At 41.4% G+C, this 26,201-nt stretch overlaps 1 long non-coding RNA gene across 1 annotated transcript in view; it reads right to left on the minus strand.

Moving 5' to 3' along the window:
• Positions 1 to 25,789, minus strand: part of LOC138929779 (uncharacterized) — a 79,662-nt gene extending 53,873 nt beyond the window's left edge. The window contains exons 1-2 of the long non-coding RNA XR_011445970.1: positions 25,633 to 25,789; positions 19,343 to 19,601 (exon numbers count right to left, since the gene is read on the minus strand). This is a non-coding gene — a long non-coding RNA (uncharacterized lncRNA). The remainder of the gene's footprint in view (positions 1 to 19,342; positions 19,602 to 25,632) is intronic.
• Between the last annotated feature and the right edge of the window lie 412 nt (positions 25,790 to 26,201).

Below are 26,201 nucleotides of genomic sequence, written 5' to 3' on the forward strand. Positions count from 1 at the left end.
GAAGTCAAGTAGGCCTTAGGAAGTATTACTACAAACAAAGCTAGTGGAGGTGATGGAATTCTAGCTAAGCTATTTCAAATCCTAAAAGATGATGTTAAAGTACTGCACTCGATATGTCAGCAATTGGAAAACTCAACAGTGGCCACAGGACTGGAAAAGGTCAGTTTTCATTCCAGTCCCAAAGAAGGGCAATGCAAAAGAATGCTCAAACTACTGCACAATTTTACTCATTTCACAGGCTAGTAAGGTAATGCTCAAAATCCTTCAAGCTAGGCTTCCACAGTATGTGAACTGAGAACTTTCAGATGTACAAGCTGGATTTAGAAAAGGCACAGGAACCAGAAATCAAATTGCCAACATCCGTTGGATCATGGAAAAAGCAAGGAAATTTCAGAAAAACTTCTGCTTCATTGACTATGCTAAAGCCTTTGACTGTGTGGATCACAACAAACTGTGGAAAATTCTCAAAGAAGTGGGACTACCAGACCACCTTACCTGCTTCCTAAGAAACCTGTACACAGGTCAAGGAGCAACAGTTAGAACCAGACAAGGAACAAACTGGGAAAGGAGTACATCAAAGCTGTATATGCCACCCTGCTCATTTAACTTACATGCAGAGTGAAAAGTGAAAGTCAAAGTCACCCAGTCATGTCCAATTCTTTGCAACCCCATGGACTATACAGCCCATGGAATTCTCCAGGCCAGAATACTGGAGTAGGTAGCCTTTCCCTTCTCCAGGGGCCTCCCCAACCCAGGGATTGAACGCAGGTTCTCCTGGTGGATTCTTTACTGTCTGAGCCACTAGGGAAGCCCTGTATGCAGAGAACCTAATGTGAAATGCCAGGCTGGGCGACGCTCAAGCTGGAATCAAGATTGCCATAAGAGATACCAAGAACCTCAGATATGCAGATAGTTCAGTTCAGTTGCTCAGTCGTGTCCACTCTCTGCGGCCCCATGAATCGCAGCACGCCAGGCCTCCCTGTCCATCACTATCTCCCGGAGTTCACTCAGATTCACGTTCACCGAGTCCATGACGCCATCCAGCCATCTCATCCTGGGTCGTCCCCTTCTCCTCCTGCCCCCAATCCCTCCCAGAGTCAGAGTCTTTTCCAACGAGTCAGCTCTTCGCATGAGGTGGCCAAAGTACTGGAGCTTCAGCTTTAGCATCATTCCTTCCAAAGAAATCCCAGGGTTGATCTCCTTCAGAATGGACTGGTTGGATCTCCTTGCAGTCCAAGGGACTCTCAAGAGTCTTCTCCAACACCACAGTTCAAAAGCATCAATTCTTCGGTGCTCAGCCTTCTTCACAGTCCAACTCTCACATCCATACATGACCACAGGAAAAACCATAGCCTTGACTAGACGGACCTTAGTCGGCAAAGTAATGTCTCTGCTTTTAAATACACTATCTAGGTTGGTCATAACTTTTCTTCCAAGGAGTAAGCGTCTTTTAATTTCATGGCTGCAGTCACCATCTGCAGTGATTTTGGAGCCCAAAAAAATAAAGTCTGACACTGTTTCCACTGTTTCCCCATCTATTTCCCATGAAATGATGGGACCAGATGCCATGATCTTCGTTTTCTGAATGCTGAGCTTTAAGCCAACTTTTTCACTCTCCTCTTTCACTTTCATCAAGAGGCTTTTGAGTTCCTCTTCACTTTCTGCCAGAAGAGTGGTGTCATCTGCATATCTGAGGTTACTGATATTTCTCCCGGCAGTCTTGATTCCAGCTTGTGTTTCTTCCAGTCTAGCGTTCCTCATGATGTACTCTGCATAGAAGTTAAATAAGCAGGGTGACAATATACAGCCTTGACATACTCCTTTTCCTATTTGGAACCAGTCTGTTGTTCCATGTCCAGTTCTAACTGTTGCTTCCTGACCTGCATACAGATTTCTCAAGAGGCAAGTTAGGTGGTCTGGTATTCCCATCTCTTCCAGAATTTTCCACAGTTTCTTGTGATCCACACAGTCAAAGGCTTTGACATAGTCAATAAAGCAGAAATAGATGTTTTTCTGGAACTCTCCTGCTTTTTCTATGATCCAGCGGATGTTGGCAATTTGATCTCTGGTTTCAGCGAATTCACGCTGGGGAGAAGCATTATAAATGTACAAAGTGTGGCAAACCTTTAATCAGAAGTCACATCTTACTGAACACCAGAGAATTCATACTGGAGAGAAGCCTTATAAATGTAAAGAATGCGGAAAAGCTAACACCACACTTATGGCAGAAAGTGAAGAGGAACTAAACAAGCCTCTTGATGAAAGTGAAAGAGGAGAGTGAAAAAGGTGGCTTAAAACTCAACATTCAAAAAACTAAGATCATGGCATCCAGTCCCATCACTTCATGGCAAATAGATGGGGAAACAATGGAAACAGGGACAGACTTTCTTTTCTTGGGCTCCAAATTCACTGCAGATGGTGACTGCAGCTATGAAATTTAAAGATACTTACTCCCTGGAAGAAAAGCTATGACAAACAGCATATGAAGAAACATAGTCATCACTTTGCCGACAAAAGTCCAGATAGTCAAAGCTGTGGTTTCGCCAGAAGTCATGTATGGATGTGAGAGCTTGACCATAAAGAAGCCTGAACATCAAAGAACGGATGCTTTCATACTGTGGTGTTGAAGACTCTTGAGAGTCCCATGGACTGCAAGGAGATCAAACCAGTCAATCCTAAATGACACCAACTCTGAATATTCACTGGAAGGACTGATGCTGAAGCCCCAATACTTTGCTCCCTGATGCTGGGAAAGATTGAAGGCAGGAGGAGAAGGGGGTGACAGAGGATGAGATGGTTGGATGGCATCACTGACTCAACGGACAAGAGCTTGAGCCAACTCCGGGAGACCGTAAAGGACAGGGAAGCATGGTGTGCTGCATTCCACGGGGTCGCAAAGAGTCAGACACGACTGAGCGACTGAACAACGAAGTGAAGAAGAGCCCTCCCTCACCACCCAGTGGAACACCTGGAAGCTCTTTTCCTTGCTGTCCTCATTTTAAAGCCAATACTTCATTTGCTTTCTGTCCTCCACTCAGCAGTATTTGCTAAGATTCACATTCCTCGTTGATTTCTTCCAAAACATAGAAAGGGGAGAAGGGAATTGTTTCTAGAGCCTGTGGGGAAGAAGTTGCCTCCTAGGAATGAAATCACAGAAGAGCTCCTGAATTCCTTGAGTAATCGCCATTGAATAAAAACACAGAGGGAAGCTAATTTAATTAGCGAGTGATGCCTTGTCCTAGAATAAACTTCTTGGACAAGAAAAGGCACAAGTCCTGTAAGGGCTGGTGCCTAGACTGCCAACAGGGAAAACATTGGCAAAGCTTGCAGTCTGCCACCCAAAGGGCAGTGGTTGCTCACTTGAGTATTTTTTTATTGAAAAAGAACCAAAGCGTTAGGCTCTTTTAGGACACAGAGTTGTGTTCACAAGATAAAGTACACTGATACAACACGGAGAAAGAGAAGGGATAAAAATATGCTTCAAGGAAATGGAAGTCTAAAATCCAAAGGTGAAGAGCTTTAGAGAAACATTTCACATTCTGACTTTTAAGTGAATTGAAAACAATTCTTGAAAGAAATGCATCTTGAGAGAGCACTCAGTGTAGAGCAAAGAGTTCTTACAAGACAATTTTGGAGGGAAGGTGGGGTTGCTTCTTCAACTTCTAATGTGGTATCTTGCATGTGATCAGTTCAGTTCAGTTCAATTGCTCAGTCATGTCCGACTCTTTGCGACCCCATGAATGCCAGGCCTCCCTGTCCATCACCATCTCCCGGAGTTCACTCAGACTCACGTCCATTGAGTCCATGATGCCATCCAGCCATCTCATCCTTGGTCATCCCCTTCTCCTCCTGCCCCCAATCCCTCCCAGCATCAGGGTCTTTTCCAATGAGTCAGCTCTTCGCATGAGGTGGCCAAAGTACTGGAGTTTCAGCTTCAGCATCATTCCTTCCAAAGAAATCCCAGGGCTGATCTGCTTCAGAATGGACTGGTTGGATCTCCTTGCAGTCCAAGGGACTCTCAAGAGTCTTCTCCAACACCACAGTTCAAAAGCATCAATTCTTCAGCGCTCAGCCTTCTTCACAGTCCAACTCTCACATCCATACATGACCACAGGAAAAACCATAGCCTTGACTAGACGGATCTTAGTCGGCAAAGTAATGTCTCTGCTTTTGAATATACTATCCAGCTTGGTCATAACTTTTCTTCCAAGGAGTAAGCGTCTTTTAATTTCATGGCTGCAATCACCATCTGCAGTGATTTTGGAGCCCAAAAAAATAAAGTCTGACACTGTTTCCACTGTTTCCCCATCTATTTCCCATGAAGTGATGGGACCGGATGCCATGATCTTCATTTTCTGAATGTTGAGCTTTTTCACTCTCCTCTTTCACTTTCATCAAGAGGCTTTTGAGTTCCTCTTCACGTTCTGCCATAAGGGTGGTGTCATCTGCATATCTGAGGTTATTGATATTTCTCCCGGCAGTCTTGATTCCAGCTTGTGTTTCTTCCAGTCCAGCGTTCCTCATGATGTGCTCTGCATAGAAGTTAAATAAGCAGGGTGACAATATACAGCCTTGACGTACTCCTTTTCCTATTTGGAACCATTCTGTTGTTCCATGTCCAGTTCTAACTGTTGCTTCCTGACCTGCATACAGATTTCTCAGAAGGCAGGTCAGGTGGTCTGGTATTCCCATCTCTTTCAGAATTTTCCAGTTTCTTGTGATCCACACAGTCAAAGGCTTTGGCATAGTCAATAAAGCAGAAATAGATGTTTTTCTGGAACTCTCTTGCTTTTTCCATGTACCAGCAGATGTTGGCAATTTGGTCTCTGGTTCCTCTGCCTTTTCTAAAACCAGCTTGAACAGCAGCGAGTTCATGGTTCACGTATTGCTGAAGCCTGGCTTGGAGAATTTTGAGCATTACTTTACTAGCATGTGAGATGAGTGCAATTGTGCGGTAGTTTGAGCACTCTTTGGCATTGCCTTTCTTTGGGATTGGAATGAACACTGACGTTTTCCAGTCCTGTGGCCACTGCTGAGTTTTCCAAATTTGCTGGCATATTGAGTGCAGCACTTTCACAGCATCATCTTTCAGGATTTGAAACAGCTCCACTACAATTCCATCACCTCCACTAGCTTTGTTCCTAGTGATGCTTTCTAAAGGCCCACTTGACTTCACATTCCAAGATGTCTGGCTCTAGATTAGTGATCACATCATCATGATTATCTGGGTCATGAAGATCTTTTTTGTACAGTTCTTCTGTGTATTCTTGCCACCTCTTCTTAATATCTTCTGCTTCTGTTAGGTCCAGACCATTTCTGTCCTTTATCGAGCCCATCTTTGCATGAAATGTTCCCTTGGTATCTCTCATTTTCTTGAAGAGATCTCTAGTCTTTCCCGTTCTGTTGTTTTCCTCTAATTTGCATTGGTTGCTGAAGAATGCTTTCTTATCTCTTCTTGCTATTCTTTGGAACTCTGCATTCAGATGCTTATATCTTTTCTTTTCTCCTTTGCTTTTCGCCTCTCTTCTTTTCACAGCTATTTGTAAGGCCTCCCCAGACAGCCATTTTGCTTTTTTGCATTTCTTTTCCATGGGGATGGTCTTGACCCCTGTCTCCTGTACAATGTCACACACCTCATTCCATAGTTCATCAGGCACTCTATCTATCAGATCTAGGCCCTTAAATCTATTTCTCACTTCCACTGTATCCATAAGGGATTTTATTTAGGTCATACCTGAATGGTCCAGCGGTTTTCCCTACTTTCTTCAATTTGAGTCTGAATTTGGTAATAAGCAGTTCATGATCTGAGCCACAGTCAGCTCCTGGTCTTGTTTTTGTTGACTATATAGAGCGTCTCCATCTTTGGCTGCAAAGAATATAATCAATCTGATTTCAGTGTTGACCATCTGGTGATGTCCATGTGTAGAGTCTTCTCTTGTGTTGTTGGAAGAGGGTGTTTGCTATGACCAGTGCATTTTCTTGGCAAAACTCTATGAGTCTTTGCCCTGCTTCATTCTGCATTCCAAGGCCAAATTTGCCTGTTACTCCAGGTGTTTCTTGACTTCCTACTTTTGCATTCCAGTCCCCTATAATGAAAAGACATCTTTTTTGGGTGTTAGTTCTAAAAGGTCTTGTAGGTCTTCATAAACCTGTTCAACTTCAGTTTCTTCAGCGTTACTGGTTGGGGCATAGACTTGGATAACTGTGATATTGAATGGTTGGCCTTGGAGATGAACAGAGATCATTCTGTTGTTTTTGAGATTGCATCCAAGTACTGCATTTCAGACTCTTTTGTCGACCATGATGGCTACTCCATTTCTTCTGAGGAATTCCTACCCACAGTAGTAGATATAATGGCCATCTGAGTTAAATTCACCCATTCCAGTCCATTTTAGTTCGCTGATTCCTAGAATGTCGACGTTCACTCTTGCCATCTCTTGTTTGACCACTTCCAATTTGCCTTGATTTATGGACCTGACATTCCAGGTTCCTATGCAATATTGCTCGTCACAGCATCGGATCTTGCTTCTACCACCAGTCACATCCACAGCTGGGTATTATTTTTGCTTTGGCTCCATCCCTTCATTCTTTCTGGAGTTACTTCTCCACTGATCTCCAGTAGCATATTGGGCACCTAATGACCTGGGGAGTTCCTCTTTTGGTATCCTATCATTTTGCCTTTTCATATTGTTCATGGGGTTTTCAAGGCAAGAACACTGAAGTGGCTTGCCATTCCCTTCTCCAGTGGACCACATTCTGTCAGACCTCTCCACCATGACCCGCTGTCTTGGGTTGCCCCACAGGCATGGATTGGTTTCATTGAGTTAGACAAGGCTGTGGTCCTAGTGTGATTAGATTGACTAGTTTTCTGTGAGTATGGCTTCAGTGTGTCTGCCCTCTGATGCCCTCTTGCAACACCTACCATCTTACTTGGGTTTCTCTTACCTTGGGCGTGGGGTATCTCTTCACGGCTGCTCCAGCAAAGCACAGCTGCTGCTCCTTACCTTGTACGAGGGGTATGTCCTTACTGCCACCATTCCTGACCTTCAACGTGGGATAGCTCCTCTAGGCCCAGAAAAATGTTTACTGAATAGAACATTATTTCAGTATAGATTGGGGTCATATTTTCACTCTCTTGAATTTGAAAAAGATACTCAGAATATTAGAGTTGATGCTTTGATCTTGATATTATAAACACCTCATCCAGAGTCCCAGTGTTACTCTATTTAGATGGGATGAGCAGCTCATGGTGGGGATGGGAGGGATGACACTGAGTTTTGCTGCTAAAGTTGTCCTCTGTAGTGGGCTCTGAATAATCTTGAACAAATCCAAGGGTTTGGGGGGCATGGTTTGGAAGCCTCCAATCTAGCACCTTTGTCTTTATAGGTGTTTCCAGTGTTAATCGCTCAGTTGTGTCTGATTCTTTGTGACCCCATGGACTGGACCCCACCAGGCTCCTCTGTTCATGGGATTCTCCAAGCAAGAATACTGGAGTTGGTTGCCATTCCCTTCTCCAGGGGATCTCCCAACCCAGGGATCGAACCCATATCTCCTGCAGTGCAGGCAGATTCTTTACTGTTTGAGCCACCAGAAAGCCCATTTTTATAGGTAAGGAAACAAATTCAGAGTGTCGGAGCTGGAGCCAAGTGCTCTTTCCACCACACCAAGGTGAAGTCCTACTAGAAGGTCCGTTTCTTTTCCATGCCTGTGAATGTTTTGTCCTGGGCCTGTGATGCACAGTGAAAGAGCACGAACTGGGGGTCAGACATACCTGGGTCTGAAGGTTGACTCTATACTTATTCGCCCTGTACTCTTGGAAGATTACTTAACTGCACTGAGCTTCCACTTCACTTACCAAGTCGGGATAAAATGCACATTTTAGATCTTAGCCATGTACAGTAAGTGCCTGCTGTATGACCTGGGCTCAGTATATGTTAGTGCCCTCTTTCAGGCAAGCAATCGAATATTTGAATAAAGTGACAAGAGAGGTGGAAGGCACTGTCATAATCATAATAATACCTAGCACCAACTATTTGTCACATGCTATTCTTGGTACATCACTTATGTTAACTCATTCAATCTCAAGAACATCCCCATGCTGGAGGTACTATATTTTATCCCCTTTTTACAGGGAAGGAATCTGAGGCACAGATGGGTAAGATAAGTTGTTTAAGGTCTCACAAAACTAACACATAGGTAAGTTAGTATTAAATCCCAGCAACATGACTCAGAATCATGCTCTTAATCAACATAACATATCTGGGCAGGATAGGAGACAAGGGAAGACCAGAGTAGAGATATATGGGAGGGGTTTGGTCCATTTAGGTAATTGAACCATGAAGATCTGGCATTAAAGGGCGTGTTTACATGGAAAGAGATACCTAGGAACAGGTATCTCAAGGTTCTAGAGCGAGAAACTGAGCTCTCCCTCTTTATATATACATAAAATTTGGGCTATTTCATATAAATATATATATGTATATAAACACACATACCCACACACACACACACACATATATATATGTTACACTTTCATGCATTATCTAATCTCCACAACAGTATCCTATGAGACAGGGCTGATACCCAGAAGGTAAAATAACTTGCTCACAGCCATATGCTTTCTAAATCATGTTGCTAGTAAGTGAAACAGCTGGTGGACCCTTACTGCTGCATGGGTTCCCAAGCATTTTTTTCCTACACCAGTTATGAAACTACTTTTTATAACCCTTCTCTACCTTCAAAGGATTTGTTACCCACCAGCATTGAAGTCAACTATAGTTATCAGTGGGCATGTAATTCTTCACTTGTGGCCTTTCAGGCTCTTTTCTAAGTTCACAAATGACATCTTGGTCTTTTCCTCCGCAAGAAGAGCCTCTCTCAGGGGCCCACAGCAACAACTCTTTAAACATCTGACCTCTGCCCTGTCGTCACTCTTTCATATAGCACCACAGTGGTGCAAATCAGCTCCCCTGTCCATAAACAACTGCACTTGTGAGGCAGAAATGACTACTAAAAAGAATGGTGGAGACCCCCTGTTGAGCGCTCTAATAGGCTCGGCCAGGGACCAGGGAGAATTTCTATCACATCCATATGTGTCCTCTTACGGGGTCAGCCTCATGCAAACAGGCACAATACCAGCTTCAGATAAAAGCCAGGGGTGATACTAAACTCTTTATCCCAGGAGAAGCCTTTCTCAAAAGGCCACCATATTCTTGATTAGGGCCAGCAAGCCAAAGGGGAGGAATGGATTTGAGATTTTTTTTTTCATTTTTAAAACTAGTGAAATTAATTTGCATACACTCCCCCAGGTTTTTTGTTGTTGTTGCTGGCTTTTTTTTTTAACTGGGCATTTTAATTTGGAGACTCAAAGTGAGGGGATCATCTTTACTCACAAAGCCTCTTCCTTTCACCACACAGAGTATAGCAGGAAGCGTTCCTGCTGTATACTTTCTGAATGAGGCAGTCAAGCTAAAAGCCCTGCGTGTTTATGACTCGAGTGATCAGAGGCCAGGTTTCCAAAAAAGTTTTTGAAAGATAAAGCAAATTTTTTTGCAGCCTGGTTAAAAAGAGTATTTTAAAAAGAGTATTTGTTTGCTACGTACGGTGTTAATGGTGATGACAAATTGAAACCCGAGTGACATCTCCATTTCTATGGAACACATGAAGCAATTCCACAAGGGCATTTTCTATGTGGATTCTGTTTTCTTTTCTGTTGCCAATGAGTGTAATTTTACTTGTCGTGTGTCAAAGTTTATACTCTTGCTTTAGAGCATCTCTTCAACTTGAACAGCATGAGTGAAATCACCCAAGTGTATGGCCTCACTGGTAATATGGCTTTCAAAATATAAGCCCTTCTCCTTTATACCCCTTGTCATTAACTGGTAAATTACTAATTTATTTCCTATTAGAATTTATATAGTTTTCAGCAATTAAGGAGAAAGGCATAATTGCTGACAAACCCAGGGCACTATTTAAATCACTTCCTTGTTGACAACATATGTCTCTTTCCTTAAACTGAATGTCACTGAAATCTGATTTGTGCAGAACCCTTGCGGACGAGCGCACTGCACCTGTCACCTGGGCGCTAGCATTCTGCTGAGGATCAATTTACATAACCTCATTTAATGGTTCATAAATCATACCCATTAAGCCCAGCTAACAGGAACCGAGGGTTCTAATTTATGCTGCCTTTCATAGCAGAAAATTGGGAGGCTGGAGCCTGTGGATAAAGAACCCAGGTCTTGCCTTTGATTGTTGATTGTGATGGTAAATGTATGGATGATGAGAACAGATTTTCACTTTATTGATTTCCTGCCAAAGCACAGCATGCTTTATTGTGAAAAGGCGCCTTTTGGCAGCAATGCTAAAAGTGGCAGTTGTTTAGGAGCCCTTTGCCAAGATGAGGTCTAAGACAATACAGAGTGGTAAATACTAAAATAACATCAATCTGAAATGGTATTCTTTGGAAGGAAAAAAAAAGCATCTCTAACCTTTTGGAAATCAGTGACCTTTTCTCCTCAGGAGCACCTCCTCCCATCACTGACCCCCCAACCCCAAAACATGTGAAGCCAAGAACTGGGACAAGATGTTTTTAAGAAAAGGAAAAAACAATGCTTTTCCTCCCCGCTTTCTTAAGTTACTTGCGGATGGAGTCTCATGCAAAATAATGCAGATGTCTAGAATCCTTCAGATAATGCCATTTCAGCCAGCATGCTCTACTGGGCCAAGTTTACAGCCTCTGCACTCTCTCCCTCTGCCATGTACTGCTTTTTGGGTGAATACCCAGAAACACCATTTTTCTCTCTATTTCATTTTTCCCCTTTAGGTCAAGATATTGTATCCAACTATATATAGTTCTCTGCAAAATGCAATATATAAAAGGTCATCTCACAAGTGCTTGGGCTGGATTTCAAAATAGCAAAAGTGGTCCTAAGATCATTTCCCAGATGAAAAACATCTCTTAAGTATTGTTGAGGCATATTGATTCCTTTCTCTCATCTTAGTTCTGCCCTATAATGGACATTGTATACTCTGATTTTACCTCGTTCTCAAAATCTTTGCTAAACATGGTGATTTTTTTTCCCTGTAAAATGTAGTCTCTTCTCCCCACCCCCTTCAACTCTCTCCTCAAGGCAGGGTTTTCTGAAACACTTGTATTTAAAGTTGTGGGTGTTGCTGTGGAGGTTTATTTAGCATGAATTAGTCCACACTATGGACTCCTCTCACTCCCATCTCTAAATTTTAAAGCTGCCATGTAGAAAACCAGTCGGAGCTAAGCGAGACAGTCAAAAAGCTTGGCAATCATTCTGTCTGCTTCTCCATCCAACATGAAATGTCTCCTGCTTTGTTACTGGTCCTTCTTCATAAGGGGAAGAAAAGAAATCAATAGCATCAATGTCTTTTCTACTACCTGGGAGGGTTTGTCCACAGTTAGATTCACAGTGCCACTAATAGAATGTAAGTGGACATGGTTCTTTGCTCTCCTGGCAATAGAACTCTCCTTTCCCAGGGGAACCCATTCCATAGGATGATGGGGTTGACCCTGCTCCCAACTCTATCCACAGGGAAAGACTCACAATGTGAGCCTGGCCAGAAGGAGGGTAACTGTGCCCCTTGTACAGCAATCAGTTCAGGAATGGTCACTGGACACAATGCCAGGAGTTGTCTGGAGCTGTTGTCAGTAGAGACACTCTCTGTTCTCTAGAGGTATTAATCCGTGGATAATATCTGGATAGAGTGTCCAAGAAACAGAGGGAGAGTGACCGAGTTTCACAGATGTCCTTTGGGCCCCTGGATCCAGCCATGTCTGAAGCCCTCCTCTAGGCTTGTACCACATCCTGGTGGTGCCACAATATCGTTATGTACCACCATCTTGGCCATATTTTTAATCTATTATAGGTTGCCAGACAAGGCCCCAATGAAAAGATGATATTTATGTAAAGACCAGAGGGAATGAGCCATGTGTGTGTCTTGGGGAAGAACATTCCAAACAGGAAATAAGCGCAAAAACCCTGAAGTGGCAGGAGGAGGAAACTCAGGAAGCAGGAGTAGGGGGCCCACGTGGCTGAAGTGGGATGAGCAGGGTTGAAAGCACGGAGTAGGTGAGCTCAAAGTGATCATGGGGAGCAGGGCCTTGGAGAGAGCTTTGAAGGCCTCTGAGTTTTACTCTGAGTCAAAGGACGGTCCACTGGGGTTGGGGACAGTTGAGCAGAGGAGTGACATCACTTTACTTATAGACTAGAACAGGCTCACTCTAACTGCTGAGTTTTGAATAGACTAAAGGGTCAGGAGGAGAAGGGAGAAGAGTGAAAAATAAGCCCAGAAGATAATTTGGAGCCAGTTTGTGAAAGATCTAGAATGCCCAACAGTGGGCTGGGGTAGTAGTGAGTTCTTCCAAATTCGAACCCAGCATTTCTTACCATCCATAGCGGAAGTAAAAGAAGACGGGAAAGGAGGACTAGTTTCAGTCTGTGAACCATATTCACTATTTCAGAAAGTTAAACTAAAACATTAAGTTTCTTTGCTTTTGCTTAGAATTACCCTATTCCTGAGGATAGATAATCTTGGCAGCTGCTGCCGCTGCCGCTGCTGCTAAGTCGCTTCAGTCGTGCAACTCTGTGCGACCCCATAGATGGCAGCCCACTAGGCTCCCCCGTCCCTGGGATTCACCAGGCAAGAACACTGGAGTGGGTTGCCATTTCCTTCTCCGATGCATGAAAGTGAAAAGTGAAAGTGAATTTGCTCAGTTGTGTCCGACCCTTAGCGACCCCATGGACTGCAGCCTACCAGGCTCCTCCGTCCATGGGATTTTCCAGGCAAGAGTACTGGAGTGGGGTGCCATTGCCTTCTCTGATAATCTTGGTTAGATCATATTAATAGGCAACTTCGCTTGATTGTCGCTGGCATCTTAGGCATTTCTGGTATGTGGTTGGGATACTTGGTTCTTTATCAAACCTAGAGGCCAGGCAGTCTCTGCACAGAGACCATTTCACAAAGACAGGGATGATGCGGCCACCACAATTATGAGATATATATGAACAAACAGGACTTAACTATACTTTCTTAACTTCATTGCTTTTCACACTGCAAATTGTTAATCTTATAATATTACTGTGCAACCCTTATAACCACTGATTACTGATGAAACTTAATACTGAAGTGCAAATTATGCTAACACTTACAAAATGCTGTTTCATACATAGGCAGGGTGAAGATGAATTGCTTTTAGTTTAAAAGTAATAATGAAAGACATAGGTCTTGTATTGTAACTCTTTTTGGACTTGGATTTGGTACAAGTTATAAATAATAATGTTCTATATTTTGATTTTTTTAGTTGACATATGGTTCTGGCATCATAGGGCAAAAAATGAGGGAGAAGAAAATTTTCCCAATTTTGAATTTTGAACTTTTCTATAACCTATTTCTTCGAGTCATTAATCTGGAATTATTTTTCAAGCAAATGAAATTTACAAGGGTCATAAACATTCAACAATCAGAGATTAGTTGATACATTATGGAACATCTGTAGATGGAATATTATGTAGCCATTAAAATGATATTGTAAACCATTTACCGAGTGAACAAATTTAAATTGTAAAACCACAGACATGACATGATTACATTTTTTAAATATATGTGTATATGTAAATATACACATGTGCTTATCCAAAAATAGGAAGAACAAAGAAAAAAATCTATTAAATTATTTCAGTGTGGTGAAATATAGGGTCTATATTCTATATGTGCATCTACATTTTACATTTTATATAATTAGCACGTGTTGTTTGTATGACTTTTTACTGCTTGACATAGAATCAAAGGATACATAAATACGGCAAAGTTACTTTTTAGACCTGACATCCTAATTTTGGCTCATCAGACAAGATGGGTTTTCACAAAAGGCAGCCTGAGATCCTTCCAAGAGTTTCCTTGAACTACTCTTTCTGTTTGGGGTTTGACAGATGTCTTTTGGTCATTTGGAACACCATTTAACATCATCAAGGACTGGGGTTCCAATAAATCTAATTTGTAACCTGATCTAAACATTTTCAAAATTATAAATCATGGCAGTCATTAAGAGCCTTCTAGAAAGTGTCTTTTTCAAAGCCACTGATTCAAAACATTAGAGTGGGTAAGGAAGGGCTGACAGTGATGAAGGAGAAAAAGAATTGTTAATGGAAATTATAAATGAGCAACTTGGGAAATAGAAATCTTTTCCTTCTGATCTTATATGTTATAAACCAGTGTAATAAAATGTCAGTAAAAATATTTGGCTGCATCTAGATTAGAACCCTTCAAAACTTTTATTTGGGAGGACTTTTAATAACAAGAATTCACTTACATCCCATGCTTTTGAATTGGAAGAATTAAAGTTAAAATGGCCATACTACCCAAAGCAATCTACAGACTTAACGCAATCTCTATCAAATTATCCATAACTTTTTTCACAGAACTAGAACAAACAATCCTGAAAGTTATATGACCACAAATGACCTAAAATTGCCAAAGAAATTCTGAGGAAAAAGAACAAAGCTGGAGGTATAACCCTCTCAGGCTTCATACAATTTTACAAAACTACAGTAATTAAAACAGTGTAGTACTGACACAAAACCAGACATATAGATAAATGCAACAGAAATAAATGCACCCACATATGCTCAATTAATCTCTGGCAAAGGAGGCAAGAATATATAATGGAGAAAAGACAGTCACTTCAGCAAATGGTGTTGGGAAAGCTGGACAGCTGAATGTAAAGAGGTGAAGTTAGAACACTCCTTCATATCATATACCAAAATAAACTGAAAATGGCTTAAAGACTTAAATATAAGACATGACACCATATAACTCCTAGAAGAGATCATAGGTAAAATATTCTCTGACATAAATCATACCAATGTTTTCTTAGGTCAATCTCCCAAGGCAATAGAAATAAAAGCAAAAATAAAAAGTAGAACCTAATCAAACTTACAAGCTTTGCACAGCAAAGGAAACTACCAACAAAACAAAAAGATAACCTACAGACTGGGAGATGATATTTGCAAATGATGAAACAGACAAGGGATTAATTTCCAAAATATACAAACAGTTCATACAACGCAACAATAAAAAACCAAACAATCCAATCAAAAGGGCAGAAGATATGAACAGACATTTCCCCAAAGAAAACATCCAGATGTCCAGCAGGCACATGAAAATGCTCAGCATTGCTAATTTGTGGTGGTGTTCAGTCGCTAAGTCAAGTCTGACTCTTTGCAACCCCATGAACTGCAGCACACTAATTATTAGAGAAATGCAAATCAAAACTACAATGCAGTACCATGTAACATGGGTCAGAGTAGCCATCATTTACTAGTAGATGCTTGAGAGGGTGTAGAGAAAAGGAACTGTCTTACACTATTGGTAGGAATGTAAATTGGTACAGCCACTGTGGCAAACAGTATGATTTTAAAAACCTTAAAGAGAGTTATAATATGACCCAGCAGTCCCACTCTCAGGTATAAATCCACAATAAAACATGGACCAAAAGGATACAGGCACTCCAATATTCACTGCAGCACCGTTTTACAATAGCCAAGACATGGAAGCAACCTAAGTGTCCATTGACAGAGGGATGGCTAAAGAAGACGCAGTACATATATACAATGGAATATTTGTCATTGTTTTTTAGTCGCTAAGTCATATCCAACTCTTTTGCAACCCCACAGACTGTATCCTGTCAGGCTCCTCTGTCCATGAGATTTCCCGATACTGGAGTGGCTTGCCATTTCCTTCTCCAGAGGATCTTCCTGACCCAGGGATCAAACCTGCATCTCCTGCTCTGGCAGGTGGATTCTTTACCATTGAGCCACCAAGGAAGCCCCTCAGTGGAATATTACCCAGCCATTAAAAAATAATGAAATAATGCTATTTGCAACATGGATGGACCCAGAGATTGCCTTACTGAGTGAAGTTAGCCAGAGAAAGAGAAGTATCATAGGATATCACTTACATTGCCAAATCTAAAAAGAAATGATACAAATGAACTTATTTATGAAACAGATACAGACTCAAACTTAACAAATTTATGGTTACCAGGGGGAACAGATTGTTAAGGAGTGTGGGATTGACATGTACACACTGCTATATTTAAAATGGATAATCAGACTTTGCTGGTGGTCCAGTGGTTAAGAACCTGCCTGCTAATACAGAGGACACTGGTTCGATCCCTGGTCCAAGAAGATTCCACATGCCGTGGGGCAACTAAACTCATGTGCCACACACTACTGAGCCCATGTTCCAGAACCTGTGAGCTGCAACTACTGGGCCCACGTGCCTCAACTACTGAAGTCCATACACCCTAGAGCCCATGTGCTACCAGAGAAGCCACCACAATAAGAAGACTGCCCACCGCAACTAAGTGTAGTCCCCGCTCCCTGCTTATCACAACTACAGAAATCCCGCACACACCAACCAAGACCCAGCAGAGCCAAAAATTTATAAAATGTTCAACTTAAAAAACTAAAATGGATAACCAACAAAGACCTACTATATAACACAGGGAAGGTCAATACTGTGTATTAATAACCACCCAAATGGGAAAAGAATTTGAAATAGAATGGATACATGGATATGCATAACTGAATCACTGTGTTGTACACCTGAAACTATCACACCATTGTTAATCAACTATACTCCAATACAAAATAAAAAGTTGAAAGAAAGGAAAGTTACATGCACACTAATGTTCATAGCGGCACTATTTACAGCAGCCAAGCCACGGAAGCAACCTAAGTGTCCATCAGCAGAGTAATGGATAAAGATGCAGTATATATACACAATGGAATATCACTCAGCCATAAAAAATAATGAAGTAATGCCATTTGCAGCAACATGGGTCGACCTAGAGATTATCATACTAAGTGAAGTAAATCAGACAAAGACAGACAAATATTATATCACTTATGCATGGAATCTAAAAAATAGTACTTGTGCTTAGCCGCTTAGTCACGTCTGGCTCTTTGAGCCCTTGGCACTGTAGCCTGCCAGGCTCCTCTGTCCATGAGATTTTTTTTAGGCAAGAATACTGAGTGGGTTGCCATTTTCCTCCTCCAGGGAATCTTTCCAACCGAAGGACTGAACCCACATCTCCTGTGTCTCCTGCGCTGCAGGTGGGTTCTCTACCCGCTGAGCCAAATGAACTTGTTTATAAAACAGAAACAAACTCACTGACTTGGGAAACAAATATACAGTTACCAAAGGGGAAGGTGGGGAGGGATGAATTGAAAGTATGGGATTAACAGATACATACTACCTTATACAAAAGAGATAATCAGCAAGGATTTACTGTATAGCACTGAAAACTATAGTCAATATCTTGGAACAACCCACAATGTAAAAGAATATAATTACATATATATATATATGCATAACTGAATCACTTCACTGTATACCTGAAACTAACACAGTATTGTAAATCAATTGTACTTCAATAAAAATAAAGTAAAAATTTACTTCCCTTTCCCTTTGCAATAGAAGCACATTTTTAGATTTAGACTTACTGATGGCCTTCTTTATTCACAATCCTATTCTTTCCCATCTGCCAGATCTGGAGAGTATAGTCATGAGGTCCTCTGGGCAAGAGGCTAAAGAAGTACATGTAGGCCTGAGGAGCTCAGCTGCATTTCAGGAACAATGCAGAAATGTTTCATATGCTTCATTCTCACTCGTGTGGCTTTTACTTAGAGCATTAGCAATATGTTTGATATTATCAAATAAATAAGATTCTATCAATATATCAATACGGATGTTATTTCATTAGTGTTGATTCCCCTTGATCATGGAAATGCATTCCTTCTCTTTAGGGAAGGATTTTGGTCAGCTGATCTCATCAGAATGTAGAAGTCTGACAACAGTGAGTTATCTGTATTTCTTTTTTTAAATCAAAGTAGCCCTGATATCATTTAGCAGTTGGATTATATGAAAAATCCCAACACAACATAGCTCTTCTATTGAAATTGGATTGATTTCTTTAGAGACCATCTGATCTCTAAAGCAGTCTGTAAAAAATCCTCTGGACCTTGAAAGAAACCAAAATTAATGGATTTTTTAAAAAATCTAAGCTTTCAGTTTTTTAGCATAAAGATTTCTACTCCCAGTAATTTGCATCTAAAAGCAAAAATCAAAGTGTACGTGTCTGTACATATAAAAAAACCTAGTACTCTGTTCTTATGCTGAACTTTCTGATTTCTCTATTTACTAAAGAGAATCACCATATTTTCAAACATGCTAAAATTTTCTTTGAAATATCTCATCAACCTATAAACCCAAAGTTCTCCCAACTGCATACACTATTTTTAAATGTGCATAGTTTTTGCAAAAGGAATTGCCATGTGCTTCCCATGTTTACATACAGAAACTCATTAACTATCTCTCCAAAACTGTGTCAGGGTTCTCAACTTGAATACATATGTCTTTATCTTAAAGCAACTTGAAACCAAAGCATGAAATTTTGTACTTTACAGTACAGAATGATTATATTATGGTGATGATTCAAGTTATGAAAAGACTTCTTTTAGGTTTTTTTTTAAATTGGTGACTCTCTCTAAAAGTTTTAAAGCAATTTAATTTGCAAACACGTTGTACTTTTTAGAAATACATATATTGTATGGAGCTGCTGCTGCTGCTGCTAAGTCGCTTCAGTCGTGTCCGACTCTGTGTGACCCCATAAACGGCAGCCCACCAGGCTCCCCTGTCCCTGGGATTCTCCAGGCAAGAACACTGGAGTGGGTTGCCATTTCCTTCTCCAATGCATGCAAGTGAAAAGTGAAAGTGAAGTCACTGAGTCGTGTCCAACCCTCAGTGACCCCATGGACTGCAGCCCACCAGGCTCCTCCGTCCATGGGATTTTCCAGGCAAGAGTACTGGAGTGGGGTGCCATGAGCAACATTTCCCAAATCTTGAACTTTTGTTTACCATATTTTGGGCTATATCTACACATCGTTTGTTCATTATTTACTTTATGGTTCTCTTTAAAAGGACTTTAAACCAAATTACTCTAGTTACTGCTTCTTATCTAAGACTTATCCTAAGAAACAATATTCATGTTTAATATATTGATCATTAATTTTTCTGATACAAAATAAAGTTATAGCCATTAAAATAAATATCTTTATGTATATGTCCTTTAAGACCGGTGGTAAATGCATCCCAGTTTGAGAATATAGGCATCAAGAAGTTACAGTATCTCTTTGATAGCAAATTGTATGTGTCAGCTTGCCTGGGCTAAGAAATGCCCAGATTATTGGTAAAACACTAGTTCTGACTGTATCTGTGAAGGTGTTTAAGTAAAGAAGATGTCTCTTACCAATGCAGGTAGGCGTCATCCAATCCATTGGGAACCCAAGTAGAATGGAAAGACAAATTCTCTCTCCTTTAGTGAGCTGGCACAACTGTCTTTTCCTGCTCTCAGATGTTACACATCAGTGCTCCTGATTCTGAGGCTTGCAGACTTGCACTTGTAACAGCAGCACCCTGCTTCTCAGGTCCTTAGCCTCCAACTGAGTTATACCACCAGCATTTTCGCTTCTCCAGCTTTCAGACGGTGGGTTGTGGGACTTCTTAGCCTTCATTTTGGTTAAGAAAGGGAGGAAAAAACAAAATTAGATATACATTTGCTTACACTTCTCTAAAGAAACTATAAGAAACTAATCAAAGAATTGATCAAAAAGGGAGATGGGGAACAGGGTGGACAGAGATGAAGCGATGATCAAGTCTTTTCAAGGAATATACTTTTATTTAATATTTATTTTTGAGCTATGTGACTATACTGTCTACTTAAAATGAACAAAATCCAGCCAGAGATTAAGGGAAAAATAAGACTGTGTCTTTAAGGGGGATGGGAGACAGGAGGCAGCACAGTACTAGTCATTTCATCACAAGGTGAGGGAATTTTCAGACAGCCGTTTTGATGGGCAAGATGTGGCCAGTTACGATCTGGAGGTTAACTTCAAAGTCTGATGAGAACCTATTTGGTATATTACCAGATGCTGATTCTTGTTCCCAGTCAGGCATTTGGGACACAAGATGACATTTAACATCTGGGATACAGGTTACTGATCTGCAGCTCTGGGATGCATAGAACCTGGGCCCTTTTAGCACCTGTAGTTGGTCCCAAGTTACAGTTCTAGATTAAGGCATCATTACCCGTGGTTTTCCCTGTTACCGCAACAGCCCTAGGGGGCCTACTACTACTGTGGCTTATGTACTAATACATCTATAGGCATAAAGGGGTTGGAAAACATGATTCATATCTGTAGGTGTATATGTTATAGATACATTCAAGTCTTGATTATCCACAAGTAGAACTGTCCAGGTGGCAAGGACAGGGTCAGTCAGGAGTCTGGGGCTGGGTACAGAAAATTTGGATTCATGCACGTAAAGGACAAAAAAGTGAGCATACAGAGGATGGAGAGAGGAAGAGGGCCAAAACCAACCGGAAGTGTGCTGCCTCTCCTTTCACTAACCTGAATAGAGAGATCAAACAGAGGCCAAGAAATTTTAGGGCTCAGAATGATATTAGAAATAAATTAGTGGGACTGCTTCAATTTACAAACAAGAAAACTGAATATAAAGCCTCTGGGTGGTAGGTGGGGGGCGGTGCATATATGTACACAGATGTAACATGTATGTGTTATCTACTCACACAAAAATACACCTCGGGATGCTTTTCTGTTTCTCAGGCTTCATCTATACTCAGGTTTCTTTAAAATTGTATTATCCGCTCATTCTCTTTGCTAAAATGAGCCAAGAACAGCAAGCATCCATGTCCATTTATTATTTTGAAGCAATCACTGTGAAAATGGTTTCCTTTACCTCTAGAATTCACCCCCTCCCCTCCAAAAAATCTGATGATGACTGAAACCAGTAATGACTATTTTCTGTTTTCTTTTCCCTAAGTAATTGACCATTAATTATAATATCAATAGGCAGTGGGTAAGGAAAGCAGACCCATGTTAGGGCTATATTTCATTTGTAACTGTTTTGTATATATCATAAATCTCTAATATTGGGCTATTGTCACCCATGATGAATTATTGTAAGCATGTCAGCACATGGTGGAAGTCAAGTACATTCAAATACTACTCAGTCAGAATTGAATTTGGCATGATAGTCTCATAAAAGGGGGCTCAATTGAGAGTTTCCACTTGCCTGCTCTAAACTTGTCACTTGTAGGTGCTAAAGAGCTTGTTGTGTTGGTTTAATTAGTCAACAAATCGGTCCTTACTTGATTGCGTGGTCGTATCACATATGTTAACACTTCAGTGTTTGATGGAGATATTAACAAGTGACAAGAGTCTCTTGGTCTGTGGACTTTAAAGAAGAGAAGCTCTTCTATATTATTTCATTTGGCCCTGCCAATATTTATTAGATCATGCAGCCCGCAGGCTGCCAGTTAAAGAAAGACAACACAAACATTTTTCAGGGTTATGCTCATCAGTATCCCAAAGAAGGGTCACTGAACAATCGATGGGAGAAGAGCATGAGTAAGATAAGTGTTTTCTTCCACCGCTTACAAATTCATTATTTGATACAGTTTGCTGCAGACCTCCTTTGAGCTTTTTTCACTTAAAGATAATTTATGACAAGAACAGAGAGGTTCTTGAAAATGCTATAGCAACTGAAGCTGAATGATACCATGCTGGTGCAAGACGCCGAGTCACCAGAGGCGGGTAAAGAGGAGGTTTGCATTTATATAAAATAAAATAAAAAAAACTATTATTTAACATTCATCCATGGTGGATAAAATTATCCTATTAATGGTCCATAAGAGATTCAAGGAAAAAGATTCAATGAAATGATTATTCCCCAGAGTGGGAGAAGGAGATAAAAAGTTGGTACCCTGAAAGTTTGCAAAAGACCCGTCTATTCACTTTTTCTATAGCAGAACAAACAAAGAGCCGTACTTGCTTTGAAGGACGGGCTTCACTTGTTCTGTCACCATTCCGTTATGGCTTTTATCTGTGCCCTGGCAAGAATCAGTCTCCACGCCATGGGCAGGAATGATGTAAAGCCTATGAAACAGAGCCATCAGGTACTTCATTTTGGTTGGATGCTGGTTTGCAAAAAAGTATTTAAATAACTGTTATCAGTTCAAAAATTGCCAGCAGTGACTTAACCAGTGAATATGGCAGGATAAACAATTATGAGTGAAAGGTTTTCTGTGAAGACTCTCTAGTGGAAACTTTCATAATCTATTTTCAGCTGTCTTAGGAAACTGAAAACCCAAAAGATCCTTGTCTCTTTGCCTCACAAAGGCTAAAAGTTGCCATTTCTCACCTTAGAAGAGCTCATACTGATGTATGATACTGATATTGATGTATTCAGTATCTAATTATGTGGTGGTCACCATCTTGGTTCAGCTTCCCAGGTGGCGCTAGTGGTAAAAAACCCACCTGCCAATGCAGGAGACTTAAGAGATTCAGGTTCGATCCCTGGGTCAGAAGATCCCCTGGAGGCGAGCATGGCAACCCACTCCAGTACTCTTGCCTGGAGAATCCCATGAATGGAGGAGCCTTGTGGGCTACAGTCCACAGGGTCACAAAGAGTTGGATGTGACTGAAGCAACTTAGCATGCACGCACAAACTTATTGGTCAGAGACCAAGCCTATCTCTTCCTTAACTACCACCAACTGAAACCCCATGGGCCTGGCCTAAGTGTTCATCTACTGGTCAGCTGACAATTGTCTCGAAGCTTTGGCACAACTCAGGCAGGGGGTGGGACGGGTGGGAAGGTCGGGTGGGGTTGGGGATTGCAGTTAGGGTGGTGGTGCTACACGTGAAGAGCTGCAAATTTGGAGAGCGTGAGCAGCCCTGGCTTAAGGAAAATTTAATCTAAATAATTAAAAATACTCTTCAGATAGTTATAGCATCTTCCTCCCTGAGGCTCTCCATTTTCAGCCAAGCCCTGGGGCTGGAGTAGCTGCAGTGTCCATGACAAAGCCTTTTCCACTCTATGTCTGTGCAAGAGAGTTGAAAAGAGGAAACGTTCTCTTTCTTGCTTACTTTCGCCTCAGCTTTTGCTTAGCCTGCGCGCCAAAGTCACCTTTAGACTGTGATTCAACTTCATAACTTCCTCAACCCATCCCCCACCATCACAAATGCTTTCTCAGGAGAGTTACAAATCCATCCACTCCCAGAACCAGCCAATCGGGTTTTGCTGGGAAGCGGGCCTTCAATGAATGCTCGTTGATTAATTGATTGATTGACTAGGGTAAATTATGAGTGTTAGTCTACCCAATAGAAACAAAAAATAATCTGACAGAGTGACAGTGTTAATAGTGAAAGGTTAAAGGGGGCAAGATGGGGTGTGCTGCGGGTAGCACAAATTGACGTTCCGAATGTGAAGGCTTTGACAGACTATTTTCTTTTGAGGAGCTGGAGATGGGAAATGGGTTGGGTGGCTTGCAAAAGACATGGGTGCTCTCAGGGCAAGAATTTTCCTGCCTGAACTCTGAAGAAAAAAAAATAAAATAAAAGAAGAAAGGCCAAGGATGCAGAGAATGAAAAGCCCATTTGATGTGAGGTGAAGAGGAAGGGTTAGGAGGAGGGGAGGCGGTAGTGAAAGCTGTTACGAGGGAAGCAAAGGAAGCAGGAAGGGAAGCAAGACCATGTGTGACTTAATTTAAGGCTCAAACTCCCGCAGCTTCCAAGTTTTGCTATTACCACAATGCGATAAAGAACAGCCTTTTGAAAATTATTAGGAAGAATGGAAACACAAGGACCTTCCTTCCTACTTTTTGTAAATTCTGTAAGATTGGGATTTCATATAATCAAAATGGATTGATTTTATAGCTGGGAAAAAATGCAGAAACAGAAAATTAAAAGATAATTCTCGGGGCTGTGACTATTTTCAAAGAGGAGGAAGCATCAGCCTTTGAGGTCTAATGATATAATAATGAGTTGGGACTATTAAGATTTTTTTCAGTTCATTTAGGAATTTTCACCTTGGCTTCTGAAATGGTTTGATCTCCGTAAGGGTATCTACTTTCCCAAAAGTTGTCATCTTATTCTTCAGTTCTGAGAGATTGTTACTTGCTGTTCCGGTCATATAAAATCATTTCCCCCTGTAATGGCAGAAAACCCTTATTTCAATTGTTTTTCTAGTCCCATACCCTCCACAGGATGGGAAACTGTTCCTAAAAGTGAAATGGGCTGACAGAAAGCAGACTTATGTTGCCTGGGGCCGGGGATGAAGGGCAGGAACCTTCTGCTAAAGGGGACATGGGAACTTATCGGGGAGATAGAAATGTTGTCTATCTTGATTGAGGCGGTGGTTATATGACTGTACACATGTGCCAGGATTCATCAAATGTACATTTTAAGTGGGTGAATTTTATTGTATGTAAATCATACTGCAATAAAGCTATTTTTTAAATAGCTTTATAAATGAAGTGAACCAGAACTTTTTTGAGTGATCATTTTACAAGAGCATTCCAAATTCTGGAAGCTTTCAGGAGGCTTCTCTTTTCAAATGTCCTCAAACTGGTATCAAGAGATGTGTTAGGTTGAAAAGCTAAAAAGACTTTATCTACTTAAATGTCATCTTTACATGAGGCTTAGTAGAAAAAGAAGAAAAACATTTTAAAATCACAGATTCTTATTCAGTAATTCTTGTGGTTCTTTTCTCTTTTAATTTTCCTTGGAGGGAGGTATCGTCATTTGGGTACTGATATTTTGATTAAGACAAATATCCGCCCATTCATTAAAAGTTTCTCTCATATAAAGGAATTCAATTTTTTTTTTTGATTGGTGCTAGACAGACAGAAATAAGCTGCCATTCTTCCATTTGATAGCCAGACGCTGCCAGTTGTAGCCAGGGCAGTCATGCTGTTAAATTAGGTCTAATGAAGGAGTAATTGCTTTAGATATAGTGAACCATTTCAAAGAAAACAAGGATTCTAATTGATTTGCAATTTGTTTGGCACATTGCATTGTCTGCGGCTATTGATTAGTCTTCTGGATTTCACACTGCATGTGTTTCCCTTTATTAAGGGAATAACAGGTTGCTGATTACTTTCTTTCTGGGTTTAATGTAGCGGTTAATGTCTACTTTGTTCTTGTGTCATGTCACAGGCGAGAGAGGAATAATAGGCAAGTGGGTGGCCCTTTGCTAAGCGACTTCCCTGCTGCTCTGAGCTGTGTGCTCCGAGACAGGCTGAAAAGCAGATCAAGAGAAAGGGTTAGAATAGCAGGACTCACAAGTTAGGGCCTGAGTCAGGCTAGACCCGGCTGGCAACTTGGCTTTCCCCTCCCAGTCAAAGCAGAGCAGGGGACGAAGCAGCTGGTGGTAGATTTGTTCTTGTATCATTCGATTATTTGGAGACAGGATATGAATCTATGCCCATTGTTTTCTCTAATAGGTGGGCTCACTAAATGGGCGCAGGAGGAGAATATTTGAGGCTGAGGCCTTTGGGTTCATTTAACCCTTTGCAGAGTGACATTTTGTTGGCACCTGGAAAGCACTTGCTGCCGAGGTGTCGATATGATCATCAAAATGGCTCTTATGTTTATACCAACTGCAGGGGAGGGAGAAAAAGTTCTCAGGGCTGCAGTCATTTCATTGCCCTTAAAGCACAGCGGGAATTATTAGCTTACCCTGGCGCGCCCCTTTGTTTTCCTAGGGCTTTGCTCCTCCAGCAGATACTCATTTAAGGCGAATCCACTGCTTTCTGAAATGTGTTTAGCAATGGTGCACAGAGCAGGCTCTCACTTAGCGGATCTAATCCTTTCACGGCTCAGCTTGTTAATGTAGCAAACTGCTGAAAATGGGAAATGGATTCTTTAATGAGACCGGTTCCTTCGTGGCTTTATTCTCCCAGTTCAACCCTCAGGCATTCATTCATTCGAGTCCCCCCTCTGCCTGGCCCCACCACCACAGACCCTTCAAGCCAGGATCAGACACCCCCACTTCCCACCCAGCAAGGCACCTGTTTTCCAGCATGCAATCCCCCATCTCTAGGCCCCTTGCCTCCTTACGACCTTCCCAGAGCCCTTGGAAGCTCACAAATAACAAAGGAGTGTGGGCAGTGAAAGGTTCCCTTTTCTCTGCAGTGGTTACCTCCTTCCTAAACCAGAGCCCATCTTCTCCTGAGCTCCCAAGCTCACCAACAAGGTGGGAGAGGGGAGCAGCATTCACAGGAGCAAATGCCCAGGGATTGCCTCTA

This window comes from Ovis canadensis, chromosome 18 (assembly GCF_042477335.2).
Source record: "Ovis canadensis isolate MfBH-ARS-UI-01 breed Bighorn chromosome 18, ARS-UI_OviCan_v2, whole genome shotgun sequence".
In the NCBI taxonomy this organism is placed as follows: Eukaryota; Metazoa; Chordata; class Mammalia; order Artiodactyla; family Bovidae; genus Ovis; species Ovis canadensis.